The sequence below is a fragment of the Salmo salar genome, chromosome 19, assembly GCF_965601325.2.
Source record: "Salmo salar chromosome 19, fSalSal1, whole genome shotgun sequence".
Lineage (NCBI taxonomy): Eukaryota > Metazoa > Chordata > Actinopteri > Salmoniformes > Salmonidae > Salmo > Salmo salar.
The window spans coordinates 57,530,923-57,551,544 of NC_138309.1; the positions used below are offsets into that span (position 1 = coordinate 57,530,923).

The 20,622-nt window shown below is 41.6% G+C and overlaps 1 protein-coding gene across 4 annotated transcripts in view; it reads right to left on the reverse strand.

Moving 5' to 3' along the window:
- Nucleotides 1-19,972, reverse strand: part of LOC106579329 (thyroid hormone receptor alpha) — a 151,290-nt gene extending 131,318 nt beyond the window's left edge. For 2 of the 4 annotated variants that reach the window (XM_014159153.3, XM_014159152.3), the window contains exon 1: nt 19,390-19,970. The gene's annotated coding sequence lies outside the window, so the exon portion shown is untranslated. Of the gene's footprint in view, nt 1-19,389 lie in introns of all 4 variants that reach the window. The other 2 variants (XM_014159158.3, XM_014159155.3) reach the window with 2 other exon arrangements.
- Nucleotides 19,973-20,622: the final 650 nt, after the last annotated feature.

A 20,622-nucleotide genomic window follows, 5' to 3' on the forward strand; every position in this document is an offset into this window, starting at 1 on the left:
TTTATGTTATTTCATTACCCCTCTTGAACTAAAACCAATATCTTTGTGTTTTAAAGTCACTTTAATCTATGAGTGGCCGGTTGTTGTGCATAGTTTATAGAGCTGCGCATAGTTTATAAGCACTAAGCTGTAGCGAACACACACACACACACACACACACACACACACACTAACCGAGCCAATGTGGAGATTAATCAGCTGGGCCCTGTCAAAAATGGGGCCCGTCCTTCGCAGGCAGGGCAAGCCAAATAACTCTCCCTGCACTTTCTCTGCACTCTCCAATGCCCAGAGAGAGAAATGTAGAGAAAGAATGAGGGAGAGAGAAAGAAAGAAATACATTTTTTTTGTCTGGGTTCTGTATAAGCACTTTTGTGACATCTGCTGAGGTAAAAAGTGCTTTATAAATACATTTGATCAAAAAGGGGCTTAAGTGGTGGGCGTGACAGGTGGCGTGGCAGGAAGCACGTTCGGCCCATCACCGTGGCCGAATTTTCTAGTCGATTTTAGAGGCCCCATCTCGGAGGTGTAGAGACATTTTTGCATTTTTAAGCCGATTTCCTACAATTCGATACATTTCTCCATGGAGCTGAGAGACAATGCTGCAGTTTTAAAGCAAATTTACTGCAATTCTACATATTTTGCCATGCAGCTGAGAGAAAGTATTGCAGTTTTAAAGCTAATTTCCTGCGATCCTATGCATTTTGCCATGGCTAATGCAGTGGTCTTTTGCTCAAACATAATAAACAAAAAAAATCTATATTTTTAATTCATAGTTTTCTTAAAAGAAAATTATCCCTGACTGTCTAACCTTTATTTTGGTGATTGTTAGTTCTGAAAGAGATATATATTTTTTTAACTATATATACACATGTAGTTTCCTGTGTTTATCAAGAATGGTCCACCAACCAAAGGACATCCAGCCAACTTGACACAACTGTAGGAAGCACTGGAGTCAACATGCGCCAGGATCCCTGTGGAACGCTTTCAACATCTTGTAAAGTCCATGCCCCGACAAATTGAGGCTGTTCTGAGGGCAAATAGGAGTGCATCGCAATATTAGTACACTCAGTACATAGGTCCATTATCTTTTCTACATATTTTATAGCTGGTTTTAGTCATTTAAGTTTACTCTGAAAGCGTTTTTCCATCCCCAGAACGTATTTCAGAATGGACTTGGGCGCAGTGTGGATTTAGGAGAAAAAAATCCCTGAAAGAAAAATAAAGAAAAGAAAGCCAGAGATCCTGGTAAGATCGGATAGCATTCTGACACCCTTCTCAGAAAAAGGAATGCCTGACCTAATTCTCTGCCTTTCCCATTCCCTCTCAGTTCTGTGTTACAGAGGAAAGACAGTATCTGGCTGTTATAGGCGGCCATTGCAGAGAGGGGCAAGTAGATCTTGTGATTTGTGTTTATTGCAAACCGCTGATGTGGTCTGTTGTGTTGACATCCTCAGAATAGCCCATGCCTGAACTGTGAGCATGCGCGCGTGTGCACATCCTCAAATCCGGTTCAATAATCAATTATTTCATTGGAACATTCTCATTCACACTCTCTCTCACACACACACACACACACACACACACACGATCTCTCTGGGGCCACACCGCCAGCCTTGGCCCCATAGAGTACTCCAGATGTGGAATGCAGGGATGCACAGGGGACAGTTGGACACGTCCCAACCTGGACAAGGATCAAGGACTCAACCGAGGCAAGGTGGAAATGGAGTATCTGTTTGGAACGTGTCCCACGAGCCAACTCTACTGTACCGATTTGCTCCTCAGTCATTGAGTTCAACTCAATTTACAGGCTCTTTGGGCGAGAACAGCTGTACAGAAGACAGTTATCTATATTAACACTTGTTGTCAAAACATATATGTGTGTGTGAGGGTGTAAGAGTGCTGCTTACAAATGCATGGAGGACTATCTGTACTTGTATGTATGCATTCATTTAGGTGTGTGTACTCTGTCCAGGGCAGTGAGTCTATTGCTCTAAAAGTCTGGTCACGTGTAGTAATCACAGATCCATTGCATCATGAGGATAATGTTTCCTCACACCAGGGAACTATAGAGAGATATTCACATGATCCTGAACTCTGCCCTTTCATATGGGTACATAAACACCGACACAGCCAGCTGCACTTAAACATATGTCAGAATCTTAAAGGCGTACTGTACATTGATGCATAACACCATCCAAAATGCACAAGTACACCCCTAATAGACTCTAGAGGGTTTTTAATTACTGTTCACAAAACAATGTCCATACAGGCTAGAACACTTTACAATGGAAGAATACACCGGTAGCTTTCCTTGCTAGCTGACAGCTAAAGCTAATATCAATTAACTACCCTAGAACTTTGTTTGTGTTAATATGCAAACCATCATGCAAAATATACTTATTTCAAAGCTGTTTGCCACCAAAAACTTTATTCATTCACTTATTCTCTCTCACGTCTCTCTCAAAGACTATCTAATATTGCCTCAGCGAATTGACTGCCTCGTGAATGACATCATTACTGGTTAAAGAGACAGCTCACATTTTTTATAAAGAAAGCTCCTTCTAGGCTTGGGCAGTATACCGTATATACTGTATACCGGGGTACCTGGAAAAAGCCACAGGATAGTTTTTCAATATCGTCAATACCGTCCAAGCAATTTTTTTTGAAGATTTTCAATAATTGTGAATATTTATAGCTACTTTTTAAAGTTATTACCAGCAGTGCAATAACTTAGGAGATAAAGCAGATTGCGTTTTTCATTTCACCTGCCACATTATTTTAAATGATGAAGCTTACCGTAGTTCCCCCAGAACAGTTGAGCCACTCACGTGTTGTTTTGTAAATAGCACAACAGGAGAAAGCGAGCTGGTGAGTCCATAGCGTTCTATATCTATCAGTGAGTCTCTGTTGTGCAGCGCACATGAGTTGATGAAGTTACACTTGAATGCAATTTGCTTCTAAATGTTTGCTATCAGATACATTATTTATATAATAGCCTGTTGAAACCACTTCAAATTAGTGGATTCGGCTATTTCAGCCACACCAGTTGCTGACAAGGTGTATAAAAAGCAAGCACACAGCCATGCAATCTCCATAGACAAACATTGGCAGTAGAATAGCCTTACTGAAGAGCTCAGTGACTTGCAACGTGGCACCGTCATAGGATGCCACCTTTCCAACAAGTCAGTTTGTGAAATTTCGACCCTGCTAGCGCTGCCCTGGTCAACTGTGAAGTGGAAATGTCTAGAAGCAATAATGTCTCAGCCGCGAAGTGGTAGGCCACACAATCTCACAAAACAGGACCGCCGAGTGCTGAAGTGCGTAGCCTGTAAAAATAGTCTGTCCTCGGTTGCAATACTCACAACCGATTTCTAAACTGCCTCTGAAAGCAATATCAGCACAAGAACTGTTAGTCGGGAGCTTCATGAAATGGGTTTCCATGGCCTAGCAGCCTCACACAAGCCTAAGATCACCATGCACAATGCCAAGCGTTGACTGGAGTGGTGTAAAAATCAATGCCATGGGACTCTGGAGCAGTGGAAATGCTTTCTCTGGAGTGATGAATCTCGCATCACCATCTGGCAGTCCAACATTCAAATCTGGGTTTGCATAGTGCCAACTGTAAAGTTTGGTGGATGAGGAATAATGGTCTGGGGCTGTTTTTCATGGTTTCGGGCTAGACCGCTTAGTTCACGTGAACGGAAAATCTTAACGTTACAGCATACAATGACATTCTAGACGATTCTGTGCTTCCAACTTTGTTGCAACAGTTTGGAGAAGGCCCTTTCCTGTTTCAGCATGACAGTTACGTGGTGCAAAGCAAGGTCCATACAAAAATGATTTGTCGAGGTCGGTGTGAAAGAACTTGACATGCTTGCACAGGCCCTGACATCAACCCCATCGAACACCTTTGGGATGAATTGGAACGCCGACTGCAAGTCAGACCTAATCACCCAACATCAGTGCCTGACCTCACTAATGCGCTTATGGCTGAATAGAAGCAAGTCCCCGCAGCAATGTTCCAACACCTAGCAGAAAGCCTTCCCAGAAGAGTGGAGGCTGTTATAGCAGCAAAGGAGGGACCAACTCCATATTAATTCCCATGATTTTGGAATGAGATGTTCAACGAGCACGTGTCCACATACTTTTGGTCATGCAGTGAATCTTATAATGGCTTTCTGCCAGAAGTCAAAGAGCTCTGGATGAGTTATCTGTACAGCTGCCATTTTTCCTTGTGCTTCCTACAAGCGTTAGTTCCCCTGTGCTTACTTCTAGCGTTCTACTCCTTTCTGCTCTGTGTACTACACATGCTGCTCTTCCTCAGAAAAGCATGCATCACAACTTTGTTCATTTGTGCAATTTCTCTAGTTCACTTTCGCTTGAAAATGTCCACACTCAGTGAAAATGACATTCGGTAGAGACTAGCTATGCTTATATAACTTTATGAGTTGTATTTGCCTGTTTTGCAACTTGTTTATGTTTGTTTTCGCTCGTTAGCATTTAGCTAGCATTTAGCTAACATTGTCTATGTGATTTCGCTATTAGTTTGTGCTAATTTTGTTTGCATTCTGGTGTGCTATGCCGGTAATACCATAAAATCGCAGTACAAGAGAAGGATGGTATGACAATATGAAAATCTGGATACCGCCCAAGCCTAGCTACTTCTATGCAAATGTTTATCAGTACAATAAAATAAGTCCCAAATAGAAGGGAAACAGATTGTTTGTCGTCTGTAGCCCCATGAAATCACCTAAAACAAGCTCAGTAACTCAATGCATGCACACACTCCTTTTGAAAATGCATTCACCTGTATTGTGGAAAGGCCTAGGTGACATCTTGATTTACCCAGTTTATCAATAGAGATTTACCATTCAAATAAATGATTACCATTATGTAGTTAGATTATTTTTTTAACAAAGTCAAATTGATTGTATGACTGTATAATTGACTCATTAATGCATACATGGCAGTCTCTTAAATGTTGATGTATAGAAATTCAAACTCAGAAGATGCCCAAAGATTGAACAGAGCAGTAGCTGATTTCATCTTTTTGGATCGTGATAGTATCGTGTATTGTGATACTAAACCTGGTATAGGTATTGAAGTCAAAATTCTGGTATCGTGACAACACCACCCTACATTGGGCTCCCGAGTGGCGCAGCGGTCTAAGGCACGGCATCTCAGTGCTAGAGGTGTCACTACAGACCCTGGTTCGAGTCCAGGCTGTATCACAACCGGCTGTGATTGGGAGTCCCATAGGCCGGCGCACAATTGGCCCAGTGTTTTCCGGGTTAGGGTTTTGCCTAGTTAAATAAAGGAAAATGGTAGCTCATGTTTTTGTGCATTAATTAGGTTGGAAATAACTTATTGGTGTTGTACAGAGTTCTTCTTCGAAAGCGAGATCAATGACGGTCATGTAATGACACAGCACTCTATAAATATATGAAAGAAGTGTCAACAAGCTGTCGGCTAATGGGCATCCTGATAAATCCAAATCAAACAGTCATCAGGGGTTGGAACATAAATTATTTTCGAATCGTTTCGTTCTGAATAGAACCATATATTTTTTTTGTTCCGTTACACAGTTCTGACAAAATAAAATACAGATCTGTCATTCTCATTAAAACCCTAAGAAGCGGTAGATCTGTTTTATGTGCGCTAGTTCCATGCCTTCCATTTTTAAGTTTCTTTTTTTGTGACTTTAGCTTCCAGTTTTGTACACCAGCTTCAAACTGCTGAAAATACAATAGTTTTGGTTATGGAAAATATATTTCATAGCAGTTTAGATGATACAATGATTCTCTACACTGTACTTACTTGTTTGGTCAAATAAACTGAAATTAGGAACTATTACAATTTTAGCAACCAGGAAATGGCAGGGCAATTTCTGCATAGTGCATCTTTAAACCTCTGAAATATCCCCCCAAAAAATGTACATTTAGCTTGACAGTAAATTACTTCAGCAATCAGTGCTGATAGAGCAGCTTGCTGCGGATCGGGTACGTGATTTAATCTGTACAGGAAAGTTGTTTAGAGCAAATGCTATTTTAAGGGGGAGGAGAGAGCGAGAGAGGATGCCTTGAAAGCTGGGCATCTTGTTATGACGTGCATTATCTGAATTAGGCCCACATAATTACACCTATGGAGGAGCAGCTTCTATTGAGGAACTTTGAATGTCTTTGGTTTAACGTTGGACCAGAGCAAGCGTTAGCTAGCTAGCCAACTAACAAACTTGTGTGTGAATAGAATGAACTAGAATTAATAACGTCTTACTTTTTTGTAGTTAATAAATCCAATGTGAAACAACTAGCAGTGAAAAAGTCAATCCATTCTTCTCTAATTAAACATCTCTTCCTAATTTCTGAATTACACTTGTAATATCGTCAGTAGGCTATAGTAACCTATGTAGGCTATAGTAACCTAGGCAAAGATTTCCAGCTGGCAGGCAGAGGCTGGAATAAGATTCTGAGTGACAGAGTGAGGGCTTTTCATAGGCACTTTCCTGCAATTTTTGTGGGACTGGAAAAAAATGCCCAGAACATAAAATAATGTTATTAACCGGTTCCCATGCTTTTAAAATAACGGTTATGTTCTGGAACAGTATAGATTGCTTTCGTTTTCGGTTCGGGTTCTGTTCCGACAATAATTGTACTATTTTCCGTTTTTTGGTTCTGTACCCTGCACCGGTTCCAACCCTTGACAGTCATGGTGTGTCACAGTCAAAGACACGGACGTTTCTACTTGTTCGTAATAGTATACTGGCTAACAACAATCTCTATTCTGGACGGGAAAAGTGCTAATTGTTTAAATGCATCCACACCCATGAGGACACAATGGGAATTCACACAGACATACACACAAAACGCACGTACGGGCATACAAACACACACACACACACACACCACAAACCAAATACAGTGCAATGTTACGCTCGTCAAGTCCCCTTGAGCTATGACTTCATTGTGACATGCACCCAACCACTGCCTCCTCACACACACACACACACACACACACACACAAAAGAATATCAAGACGCCTTCTCATGGCCAAGTCACCCGATGCATGAAATAACAGGTGTGCAGGACGGGAGAGGGAGGGAGTGACGGGGGTTAAGTTGAGAGCTGAGATAATAATCGGGACAAGATGACAAGATGACGGTAGAGGTAGATGGAGGTAGAATCAGCAGCAGCGGGCACGGCAGTGTCAACAAACAGAGGAGTGTTTTGTGTAGTGGAGTTTCCTATTTCCAGGGCCCCCTTCGTCGGTTGGGTTGCCAGCGTGGTTGCTAATCTTACGGAAGAGAACTCCTGCCCAGCCCTATCCCCAGCTATTCATCCCTCACCTATCTATCAATCAACACAGTTCACAGAGTACATTGGTTGCCCATTCACTGCATACGGACTACAATAGATCATTGGAAATAATCTCCATACTGGAGGGATTTTGACGCAGAATTTGAACCAATACTGTATCATGTTCATGTGATGCCTTAATTAGTATCACAATTCGTATGATAATAATATCAGTGATAGTGATAAATTACTGTGGGTGTTCAATTAATTACTGTGGTTTATGAGATTATTTCACCACAGTAATAAAAACAAAACCAGTAACTGCCCCAGGCTTGGCTTACTGTCGAACGTACAGTAACTCAGTCAGAGTGTAATCATGCGGAGCTGAACAATATGATTCAGGAACGTTCATCTTTCAGACGTCTCTCGTCAGACAAACATTGAACCTTGGGACTGGGATTGCGGCTCACTGGGCAAAGGGTCATGTCTTGTCCAAAAAAAGTGATGGAGGGACAACATCAACACTTCAGTGCAAGACACAAAAAATAAACTGTAGTTATTCTCTCTGTCTCTCTCTGTAGCCAAAGGAGTATTTTACACACATCTCTCTGTTCATCGCCCCAGGAAAACTGATGTGGGACTATGTATTAAGGGAGAGAGCCAGAAGTGTGATCAAAAACTTGGGCGCTCTCCAACTGAAGCAGCTTGCAGTAAATTAATATGTAAGCCTTGTAGTGACAGTCAAAAGAAGGCAGGATGTCATAACCCAGCACAGTAAAAGCTTAATAAGGCCTACTCTCTCTCACACACATTATCCCAAAGTAAATTCACTTCCCCACACACACACACACACACACACACACACACACACACACACACACACACACACACACACACACACACACACGCATTATCCCAAAGTCCATTCACTTCCCCATACTTGTAATTCCACAGCCTGTCTTGGGTGAAGAGCCGGGGCTTTAACGAAAAGCCACGTTTCTATTTTAAGGGCCGACTGTGCAACAAGGAGCTCTTATTTGGCCTTGTATATGTTAGCCAGTTAGCATTAAAATTAAATAGGACCCTAGTGTAAGAAGTGGCCTTAAATTTGAAAGGCTCAATGAAGAGGTGGACGGACTGCTGCTTGGAACCTGCCATACCCTCAGCTCCTGGAATAAGTCCATCGAAATTTCCTGAAGCGTGAAAGATTACAAAAACAGGGCAATAACATGGCAGTGTTTCTTCACCATAGACACCCATTTATTCTCCCCACCCTGATTGGCAGTTCTTTGGAGGCTTCAGGAGGGCAGAGCTAAGATCGTGGCAATCTCATGTAAACTTTTGTGCTCGTTTGTAATTTCCTTCCCATTCTGTTGCAGTTTGATGATTCTTCTGAGGCAGTATGCTGACTCAGCACGCTAACTGACTAAGTGTTTCTTGACAAAGTAAAAATAATGGGTAAGATAATAAGATATATATAATAATAATTGGATGTTAATAAACAAATTTAGCAGTCCACTTTTCATTTAAGCAATAAAACGATGGCCTATTTACAGATGGCAAGGTACAATAGCTGAATAGAACTTGGTCCGCTGCCAACATTCTAATCATCCCCTTTAATTAAGTCTGGACGACATGGCCAAAATGTCAGATTTTTGACGGTATGACTGTGTTTGACAGGTTCTTAATTTCTACATTTGCTTTATGAGTAGTGAGTGGCCCTAGGGTGAAACCACATGCATTCTAAGTGATTTCAATGGGTCGTTCTCCATTCTGATTGTTTTATACTGTTCCATCAAACGTCAACCAAAAACGTATCTCATTTGGAATCATTTCCACACTGCCACGTAGGGTTGCATGATATGGGCAAAACATCTAGGCCTTATTTTTAACAAAATATTGCAATTATGATTTGACTTGTGATTTACATCGAAACACTTGGATGAACAGTCAGAATCATGGAAATATAATGAGTATTCTAATCCTACAGTTAGAATTTAATAGTTCCCACAGTGTGGTTTGACATGACACCAAATTAAAAAGATTTTTAATTCAGGTCAAACACTGTATTCAAAGTGCCCACTATTACATTATATCTATACATTTAGAATACTAATAGGGTCTTTATGTGGAGGCGTTATTGGGCGCGTTCGAGTGGATAACTTTTGTCAAGTCGGTGTCACCGCCTTTTCAAGTGTGTTGCATTATGGTTATAAAAAATGTCGACTGCAGGAATTTGACAAAAATCTAGTGATCACAGTTTATGCAGTTTTTGATAAAGTGGCCTTCAATTCACTGCAGTTGCTTCTCACCAACTGCAACTTGCAGCCCTCGCCTGCATTGTGGGAGTCACTACTTGTCAACCAATCATTAGGGTGTTTTTGTTTGACCCACGTTCACATGGCCAAAGACGTGACTGAAACAGGAACCAACTTTGCCGCGATTATAAAGCTACAGGGGATGAAAATGAAAGTGACATGAGACTTCTCTAACTAATTAATTGTACACAAGGTTTGCAGTTTGTGAGTGTGTGATATAGGGGTATATAAAAGTTTATTTATACAGAAAACCCTTTATAAAACAATAGCTTTTATGTTGACACTGCCATGTTGATCTGAGCCTTGCTGTTTGAAGCATTCATAACTACAAGGAAACAATTATACCTTAGGGACTATGTTGAAAAAAAGAGTCAAGATTAGACTACTACTTGTGACTTAAATTATGATATTGATATTCTGGGCAGATTAAACTACAGTAGTTGTAGTCCAGAGAAGACCTGTGTATATTTATACTGAATCATGCTACGCCAGTCAGGGTTGCTACTCTGCTTGCCTGTGACATCTCCGCAAATCCGTCACGACTTCATTTCTCTCCCAGTGCGTAAACACAAACAGAGAGGCTTCTAAAATGGGCCCATGCCAGACAGTGTCAGATGGACTCCTACTCGTAAAGCCGTCGCCCTGGCAAAAATAATGCTCCCGCGCCGCCCGCCAAATCTTCCAGCTCATGAAAGGGGTTGTAGAGATGGAGGGAACAAGCAGTCGTAGCCAGGGCTACATGACTGCTGTTGATATGTGTAACAGCCTCAACTCTCCCCATCCAATAAAGGGACGTTTTATACCTTATTATGTCCCTGTGAGCTGAGGTCGGCTGCAGATTAAGACAGAAAGAGAGAGGCAGAGAGAGAGGCAGCGAGAGAGTCAGAGAGAGTCAGAGAGGGAGACAGAGAGGGAGACAGAAAGAAAGAAAGAGTTAGAAAGAAAGAGAGCGTTAGAAAGAAAGAAAGAGAGAGGCTTTTGTATATTATCTACTTCACTTGCTTTGGCAATGTTAACATATGCCAATAAAGCCCCTTGAATTGAATTGAGAGAGAGGCCCTGAGGCAGAGAGTGGGCTCATGGAAGTCTCGCAGTCATGATCATACTAGGAGTGGCAAGAGAGGTGGAGGAGGGCGCTGTCTGGCAGCCATTTGCATGGAAATCCCAGCCGAGAAGAAAAAGCAAATAAAAAGGAGCAGAAACAGAAAGGTTATAGGGACCCTGCCTGCTAGGAAATGAAGAGAGGACGCTTGGCTTAGCTTGGCTGGAGCTGAAAGAACAGAGACGAAAAAACCTTTGGAAAGCCACACATTTGGCTCTGAAGGCGAGACGCAGACGGTTTGTTGGTAGTGGTCTGTTTGTGTGCGAGTGTTGTCGTCTGTGGTAGTGTGCGTTATCTCAAAGACGCCAGGCAAGCTTATCAGCAGTTACGGGGCTGCGTTGTCCTCTGAACAGGCTGAAAGCAGCCAGTCAAAGTTCAGCTTCATTAGTACTGTATGACGTAAGGAACTCAGCCGCCACTTCACTCAAATTCACACTGAGAGGTGAACAGGTACCTACACGGTTCATGAAGTTCATTGTACGTGGGCTGAATGATTTTGGGCACCAAACTTTATCATTGCATTCAAGAAGAACAGCAACATAGAACAATTTGTCACTTTTTGGTAGACCTGACCAAATTCACATAGAATGAGTTATAGATCGGTCATTCTACTTGAAAGCAAGTCTAAGAAGCAGTAGATCTGTTCTGTGTGTGCTATTTCTATGCTTCTCGTTCTTAAGTTTTGTTTTTGAGTCTTTTACGCTCAGTTTTGTACACCAGCTTCAAACAGCTGAAACAACAATATTTGTGGTTATGGAAAATATATTTCACAGTGGTTCAGATGGTACAATGATTCTCTACACTATACCATCTTATTTTGTCACAAACTGAAATTAGGTGAACTATTATAGTTTAGTGGAGCGGTTTCTGCATAGTGCAACTTTAAGCTTAGGGTGACATAGAAGCTCAACTGAAATTGTGCCTGAGGAAAACCATTAGTCACACAGAAATGACAACCTGCACTCAGTAAATAGCCCCTTCTTCACCTCAACCAATGGCGAGTCACAATGACAACCCTAAACCATTTAAGTCTCATCTGACCTCATCTGTCTTTTGACCCCTATCTACTGGTTAAACCTAGGATGAGTGGTCAGCAACCTTTTCTGAGTCAAGATCACTTTCGCAGTCAAAAAGCAAGCCGAGATCTACTGCTCAGAATTTCTTTTAAACATGAACCTAATAAAAACAGTTCTGTAGGAATGGGGTTTGTACAGTAGGTCTAATACATTATCACAGCATATTGGCTATATGCCTGGCCTGCCAATATTGTTCTTCTCAGACCGTATTATATTTAAAAACTCGAACTTTGATTACAAAATATATGAGTTTGTGTAGCACCTGCGAGTTCCCAGTTGTCTTGAACACACTGAAGTCGGAGATTTCTGAGTTCCCAGTGTCTTGAACAAGGTATTAGTCTCAGCAGATGGAGGGAGAGATTAGCAGAGGGTCCGCCTCTCCGCCTCTCCGCCGCCTCTCAGGGTCCGCTCTCTCCTTCCTTTCCTCCGGTGAGACTGACCAGGAGAGGGGACACAGTCTTGTCGTCGACCTGATGGCGAAATTCGAGTCGGTACCACATCTGCCTCAGGCACAAATTCATGTTGTTCCTATGACCAGAGAAAGTGAAGTACTCCTCAATATTAAAATAGACACAACGAGCTGCTAATAATAGTACAAACGAAGGGCTATCGATACACTTAGCTACTCATTCATGCAGTTGCAGCGCGAACGGAAGTAGAGAGAAGCGCGTTTTATGTTTTGTAATAGCGTTGAATAAAAATTGTGTTGGCAGTGCTCAGTAAAAACTTAAACATGAACTCACTCATAAAAACAGCAGCTTTTTGCTGTAAGCTATTCTTTGATAGTCTATCAATGGTAATTGTTTTAAAAGAAATCGCTATCTATGGTAATTGTTTTTATGAAATCACTGTGGCCGGGGTCATGGAAGCTGTAGGTAGGCACACAGTTTTTTTTTTAGCTATCCGATTGGTCAGCACAGTTGGCACACTCAATTTATTTAGCCACAGATCTCCCGGTCCGCCTGGTAGGCGGAGTTTGTCTTTTCAGACAAATGAAATGGCTCAAAAATGGGAACTTTTGAATCAAGTGCACCTACTGCGTTCGACCGGTTGGTGACCACTGCCATAGACCGTAAAATGAATGGACAAAGCCATCAATGACGTCAGCCCATTGTTTCCTATGTGAAGTCTCAGTGGGCATTTGAAGATCAGGCCATCTTGCTTCATGAAGGAGTTTTTGGAAACTTTGCACAGTTTAAGCTATTCTAGGAAGTGACTTTGCAGGCTAGATCAGTGCTGTCCCCTCTGAGTATCTAAAATTGAAGGCCGACCGGGGTACTGCAGGCTGCAATTTATCCTTAACTTCTGTGTGCAATTTTAAAATAATCGGTTAAAGGAAATACATCTGGTGAAATAGAAACAAGTATTGGTACCATGATTGTGTATGAAAAATATTTTGTATCCACGAATATTCACCACCATACTCTCTTTGACTATAATGGGGGATACAACTTTCTGAATACATTGCCTTCGTGTACTCTGGTGCACTGCACACATTGTCCTTGCTTGAGTGGAATAACTACAGAAGTGTGAATAATCTAGAGTTGAGATTTACATTTCTCACTGAGAAAAATACAGAAATGAACAGAAATAAAGTTGCTAGCCAGGATAAAAACCTGTTACTATTGACTAGAAATCAATGGGAGTGTGTCAAACAGAAGTATGGTGAAGAGAGAGCGTATAAAGGGATTATAACCTGGGTGGTTCAAGCCCTAAATGCTGATTGACTGACATCCGTGGTATATCAGACAGATTACCACGGGTATGACAAAACATGTATTTTTACTGCTCTAATTACATTGGTAACCTGTTTATAATAGCAATATGGCACCTCTGGGGTTTGTGATATATGGCCAATATACCATGGCTAAGGGCTGTGTCCAGGCACTCCGCACTGCGTGTTGCATAAGAACAACCCTTAGCCGTGGTATATTGGCCATATACCACAAACCCCTAGAGGTACCTTATTGCTTAAAGATAGTCACTTGTTGGTAACTGCTCAGAACAACCTCTAATGCATTGGGCCAGGACATGTTTCAACTCTACCTCTGGGAGAAAGATGACATTTTGATCAACCATGTTAATAAAATAAAAATGGTAAACGTTGGCATTGTCACACACTGTTATAACACTCATTTATCAAAAGCGCACATGTAAAGCCTTTGGGAGAAGGTCAGTCCAATTCAATTCAACCCGGCGGATCAACAAATTGGATGCACAATGGTATGTGAGCATATCTCAGGATAGACAATGCTGGCTATTGTTTAGCCAGTCAAACAATCTCAATTGTTATCCTGTCACATCTATGGGACCAATTCTACATTACCTTCATCTTAATCATTCAAATGGACTTTGATATAAATGGTTTAGAGAGAAGTTTATCCAGGTAAAGATGATGTGCCCCAAATGCTGTCATTCGCAGAGCGAAAACATACAGATCTGCTGATGGCATTTTGTGCTGGACTGCCTGCGCCTTTCTGAACAGAGACCGCGAGAGCATGGCATAAATTGATGACATAATCTAATTAGTCATAAACATGAGCAGGGACAATCACGCGAGAGCACTCCGGGGACATGTGTGGGATGACTAACTCTGCTGCACCGTATTCAGGTCAAGTCGACATGAAAACCATTCACTGTCAAAGCGAAGAACATTGTAACCAAAAAAAAAAACATATTTCTCAAAGACAGTACATTGTCCAGTCTTAGTCGATATTGTATAAGTAATGGAATCCGGATAAATTCCAGTCTGGCCCCATTGCCCACTCTCACTCTCAGCCTAGACTGTTCAGGAAAGGGCTCGACGTGTTTGACTACCCAGCATGTCACGGTCTCTCTGTAGGCTCCTCTTCTCTTCTCTCTCTGACATCATAATAGAGTGGATTCAGATCAGGACATGGCTGCACTGCATAGCCTGCTTATATAACTGAACTCTGTCTCACTTTTTCTAAGCTTCCAGCACCACTGCCCCATACAGAGAGAGACCGAGGGGCAAATGAGGAGGAAAAGCTGAAATGTCTTGAGTCAATAAGTATTCAATCCCTTTGTTATGGCAAGCCTCAATACAAATGTGCTTAACAAGTCACATAATACGTTACATGGACTCACTGTGTGCAATAATAGTGTTTAACATCATTTTTTTATGAATACCTCATCTCTGTACCCCACACATACAATTATCTGTAAGGTTCCTTAGTCAAGCAGTGAATTTCAAACACAGATTCAACCACAAAGACCAGGGAGGTTTTCCAATGACTTGCAAAGGGCACATATTGGGAGATGGATATTTAATGGATTTTTTACCTCTTTGAGCATGGTGAAGTTAGTAATTACACTTTGGATGGTGTGGCTCAGTTGGTAGAGCAAGGAGCTTGCAACGCCAGGGTTGTGGGTTTGATTCCCACGGGGGATCAGTACAAAAAAATGTATGCACTCACTACTGTAAGTCACTCTGGAGAAGAGCGTCTGCTAAATGACTAAAATATCAATGTAAGTGTATCAATACATCCAGTCACTACAAAGATACCGTTGACGGAGAGGAAGGAAACCGCTTAGGGATTTCACCATCAGGCCAATGGGGATTTAAAAACAGTTACAGAGTTGATGATATGAGCAAACTGAGGATGGATCAACAACATTGTAGTTACTCCACAATACTAACCTAAATTACAGAGTGAAAAGAAGAAAGCCTGTACGGAATAAAAATATTCCAAAACATGCATCCTGTTTGCAATTAGGCACTAAAGTAAAACTGCTAAAAATGTGCAAAGAAATTAACTATGTTCCGAATACGAAGCGTTATGTTTGGGGATAATCCAACACATCACTGAGTACCACTCTACATATTTTCAAGAATGGTGGTGGCTGCATCATGTTATGGCTATGCTTGTCATCGGCAAGGACTAAGGAGATTTTTAGGATTAAAAGAAACAGAATAGAGCAAAGCACAGGCAAAATCCTAGAGGAAAACCTGGTTCAGTATGCTTTCCAACAGACACTGGGAAACAAATCCACCTTTCAGCAGGATAATAACTTAAAACACAAGGCCAAATATACACTTGAGTTGCTTACAAATATGACATTGAATGTTGCTGAGTGGCCCAGTTACAGTTATGACTTAAATCAGCTAGAACATCTATGGCAAGACTTGAAAATGGCTTTCTAGCAATGATCAAAAACCAACTTGGCAGAGCTATAAAAAAAAAAGATATGCTAATATTGTAAAATCCAGGTGTGGAAAGCTCTTAGAGACTTACCCAGAAAGACTCACAGCTATAATCACTGCTAAAAGTGATTCTAACATGTATTGACTCAGGGGTGTCAATACAGTACTAGTCAAAAGTTTGGACACACCTACTCATTCAAGGGTTTTTCTTTATTTTACACATTGTAGAATAATAGTGAAGACATCAACACTATGAAATAACACATACGGAATCATGTAGTAACCAAAAAAAGTGTGAAAAAAATCAAATACATTTTATATTTCAGATTCTTCAAAGTAGCCACCCATTGACTTGATAAAAGCTTTGCACACTCTTGGCATTCTCTCAACCAGCTTCATGAAATAGTCGGGTTCGTGCCGTGGGGGCTGTGCTTTGGCAAAGTGGGTGGGGTTATATCCTGCCTGGTTGGCCCTGTCCGGGGGTGTCGTCGGACGGGGCCACAGTGTCTCCCAACCCCTCCTGTCTCAGCCTCCAGTATCTACGTTGAAATAGTGTATGTGTCGTGGGGGCTGGGGGGGGGGGGGGCGCCTCTATCTATCTATCTATCTACACACACACACACACACACATACAAAAGTCCATCATTACTTTAAGACATCAAGGTCAGTCAATCTTACTGATATCTCCCCTACTAAACAAACAATATGCACTAATACACACATAATAAACCATGTAAACCTGTACACATTCGTGCATTTTTGGGGGGGGGGGGGGTTTTAAATGTGTGTATCTTTAACTCTTATTTTACCAGGTAAATTGAGTGAGAACAGATTCTCATTTACAGCAACGACCTGGGGAATAGTTACAGGGGAGAGGAGGGGGATGAATGAGCCAATTAGAAGCTGGGGATGATTAGGTGGCCATGATGCTATGAGGGCCAGATTGTGAATTTAGCCAGGACACCGGGGTTAACACCCTTACTTTTACGATAAGTGCCATGGCATCTTTAGTGACCACAGAGAGTCAGGACACCCCTTTAACATCCCATGTGAAAGTGATGGAACCCAAAATGTAGGAGGCTGAGTTACTGTACATAAATGAAAACATTGAATTACAGAAACTTTCCGAAGCCCACACTGGGTTTATTTGCTTTCAGAAACATGTTTATGGTGTAATGTCGGATTTGGCCAAGGGCCAAGGCTAATTAACAGAGGCAAAGAAGACAGAGTTTTAAACAACTAGGTAATGATTAATGTGTAAGTGGAAATCTGGAGGAAAGTCAAGGGCTCGCTGTATTAGGTTTTATCATGAAGCTGGGAAATATCTCCCTCACAAATAAAAACAGCTATCAGTATCCCTGATATTTGCCCTACCACTTGTATGACGTTGTTCTGAACCCACTGCCCCCAAGTCGTTGTGACATCGTCAAGTTCGCCACCCCGTCCATTGGTCTGCCCTGTACGGAGATTGTGTGCGCCCGGTCGAGTGTGTGTAGCAAGCTAATTAGTTTAAATATCAACAGTACTGCCACAGCTGCATAACATTTGATTAACACTTGATAACACTTGATTTATATCACCATCAATATTCGGCCTGGTTGGCTGATAGCCTACGCCTTACAGCACTTCATCAATTATTTCCTTAGCTGCAGGAAAGTTGCTGGAGGTGCTGCAGAACCCCTGATAAATGGAAATACATTTGACAAAGTTATAGAATTACTGCTGTCTGTTCAGAAAGAAATGAAATAATCAGAATAGCTTACTGTACCTGAGTAGGCCTATCATTTAGCCACAGAGGATCAATAGCTTTTTATTTGTTATTGCCTAGATGTGGTTAGAAAGCAAAATGGCTCCTGCTGAAGAGAGAAGACTCTAATCTGTCTGCTTTAAGCTACCTTAATATTTAATCAACTTCCAAATAGGCCTATTGAGCAAACATTGTTTTAAGTAAAACAAGAGAGAAGTAGGCTATAGGCACGAGCGCATAGTGAGCTGTGCATTATTCGGTAAGTCAGTGAAACCGAAAAGCTTTTTTAGGACTATAATTTCCTTGTCATATTGTACAACATGTGTGTCTCCACACACCTAGGCCTAGGCTATTGATGGATTCAAGACAAGCTTGTTTTTAATTGATCCCAGATTCTCAGTTGGTCAGTGTCAAAGTAGCCTGTCATTTCGATCATTTGTGTGGTAGTAAAAAAGTATCTAGTCATGTACAATGATGTATAATTGCATGAAATGCGTTTATAAAAGGCCACATTTTTCATGGACCCTAGGCTACTAAAAACGGTCCCCATATGTGCAAAAACAAAGCCATCGGTGATTGGATAATTTCTAACCAATCAGAGTATCAAAGCCAATGACACATTTTCAAACCACAGCTTTACCCATGTGGGTTCTAGGTCTGGCCCAACCCATCAATTTCTGGGACCAATCAGACGGTCTACAATGGATTTGCTCGAGGGGGGGCGTTCCTGCAGATCCAGGAATGACCACATGCAAGAACGCCCCGAATTGCGGGCTGCAGTTGTACACTATCGACTGATTGCGGAGAAGAAACTTTAATGTCCATGGGCGTGGTGTTGTGTTTGGCCAGAGCATGGAGTATGGATAGCCAGGCAACATTTACATGGACATTACTGTATGACAGCGCTAAGAAAACAGACACATTTATTATAATAGAATAGTAAGTAACGTTGTACCAAGCTATTGATATTACACAGTAACTTGGGAATTTCCCAAACAAGACTAAATGATATGGCTGTGCATAACTGTCATGTGCTCCATGATATTTTCCAGGCCCATATCGTTGGTATTATCATGCCCTATGACAGTCAGACATCAATATTCATGGAGCTATAGGCCTAGAATGATCAGTTTCATTCTGCGGTATCATAGTCAATGTGATGTGTAATTTGTACTGTAACCCTTAGAAGTTGGCAGTTATCCAAAATATTTGCTGCAACTGTGCTACAAACATACCTGCACCAGATTTGAACAATATGACACTTACTTGCTAAAATAATATTTGAACCTCCTACACACAAGGCCACACAACATAACCTGCACAAAAATAGACAGATGCGTGTGTGTATGTGTGTGTGTGCGTGCGTGCGTGTAGTATCATAAATTAATAAATACAAGTTAGGCCCCTCAGTTGATTACGTGAACACATTGCACACTGACTATCTGCATCGACAACTACACCAAACAATAAAATACTAAAACAGCTGTACAACAGTAATTGCGGCGAATTATATTTTAGCAAGCAAACTGTAGGAGGCCAAGGTGAAGCTATACTGTAGCCTACATAATGCTGCTGATCTGTCAAACCATGCAGCTACTGGGGCTAGCTTGGACACAAAAATACGCACAAACGCGACATGCAAGGTGGGTAGAACACGTTTGAAAGTAAATATGTGCCAATGAGACTCACCGTCAGGTTCTTCTACTGTTTTGGACGGGAATACGGTTGTTTTGAGACTGAAACGAGGATGAAAAAGTCAAAGCCTCCCCGTATAAAGCGCAAGTGGAGTGGTAGGGTATGCAACTGCACAGTACCGGGCTTTTCTATATATAAAAAAAAAATCCTCTGCAAAGCGCCGCTTGCCGTCAAAACGTCTCGTGCGGTTCCTAATTTGCACTTAAACAAAGTCACAAGGTGCTCGTTATTTGGGATTTCCCATGAGGTGTGTGTAAAAATGTGCTCCAGTAACGTTTCGGTAGGCTGCCACGACAGGGAAATGGAATCAAGAGATATACTATTGCTCCTCCCTCCGCATATGTACAGTATGGGGCGCACACTGCTCTGGGCCAATGCTATGCTCTGGGCCCGCATAAAACAATTTAATAAAACTAGCTATCTACCGCTCTCTACAGGACTACCACTCTCTACAGGACTAACACTGTAAAGTACAAACACATCTACCTCTGATTAAAAAAAATATATACTTTAAAAGTAGCAATATTCGCTTTGAATGTGAGACCATGAGAATGAATATAGCCTGGTGTGGAGATGTTGAGCATTCACGCTGATACGAGTCTGGCGTGGTGCGTTATTCTCGTCCTCATATAGGCGAGGTTCGCCAGAGGACGCGGTCCAGCTCCTCCCTTCACAGAGAAGAATGAAAGACCTCTAGTACCTGACTTGCCTTACCGGTGGGAGGTGAGGTTAGGTGAGGACCATGCGCTTTTCTCAATAAAACAAAACCATTTTCCGTCAAACTATTAAATGCCCTCAAATCAATTACGCCTATGAGATGAAAATATGAGGCTATTAATAAAATAAAATAATTATTATCACATGCCATGCTTATTGTCTGCTTATAATGATACACCTTGAAGGTATTCTATAGTCTACAGCAGTTTTGTATCGACCCTGAAAACCTACGCATCTGACTGAACATATTTTGGACTGAACGCTGAGGGAGGACTTGGAGACAGGGCTCAACACTTGGGCAATGTTAAAATGCTCTCCAGATAGCAGATGGGAAATTGTTATTAATAATGTGAGAAAGCCTGTCTGCAAAGCAGAAGTTTAGGTCGTGTCCAAGAGCAATATGGGAGTGGATTGCATTTTCTGTCATATTGTATCAGTAGGAAGAACTCCACATGCTGCCTAGAGACAACAAACTGGACTGGCTTATATAAGGATTTGATTTAATAACTT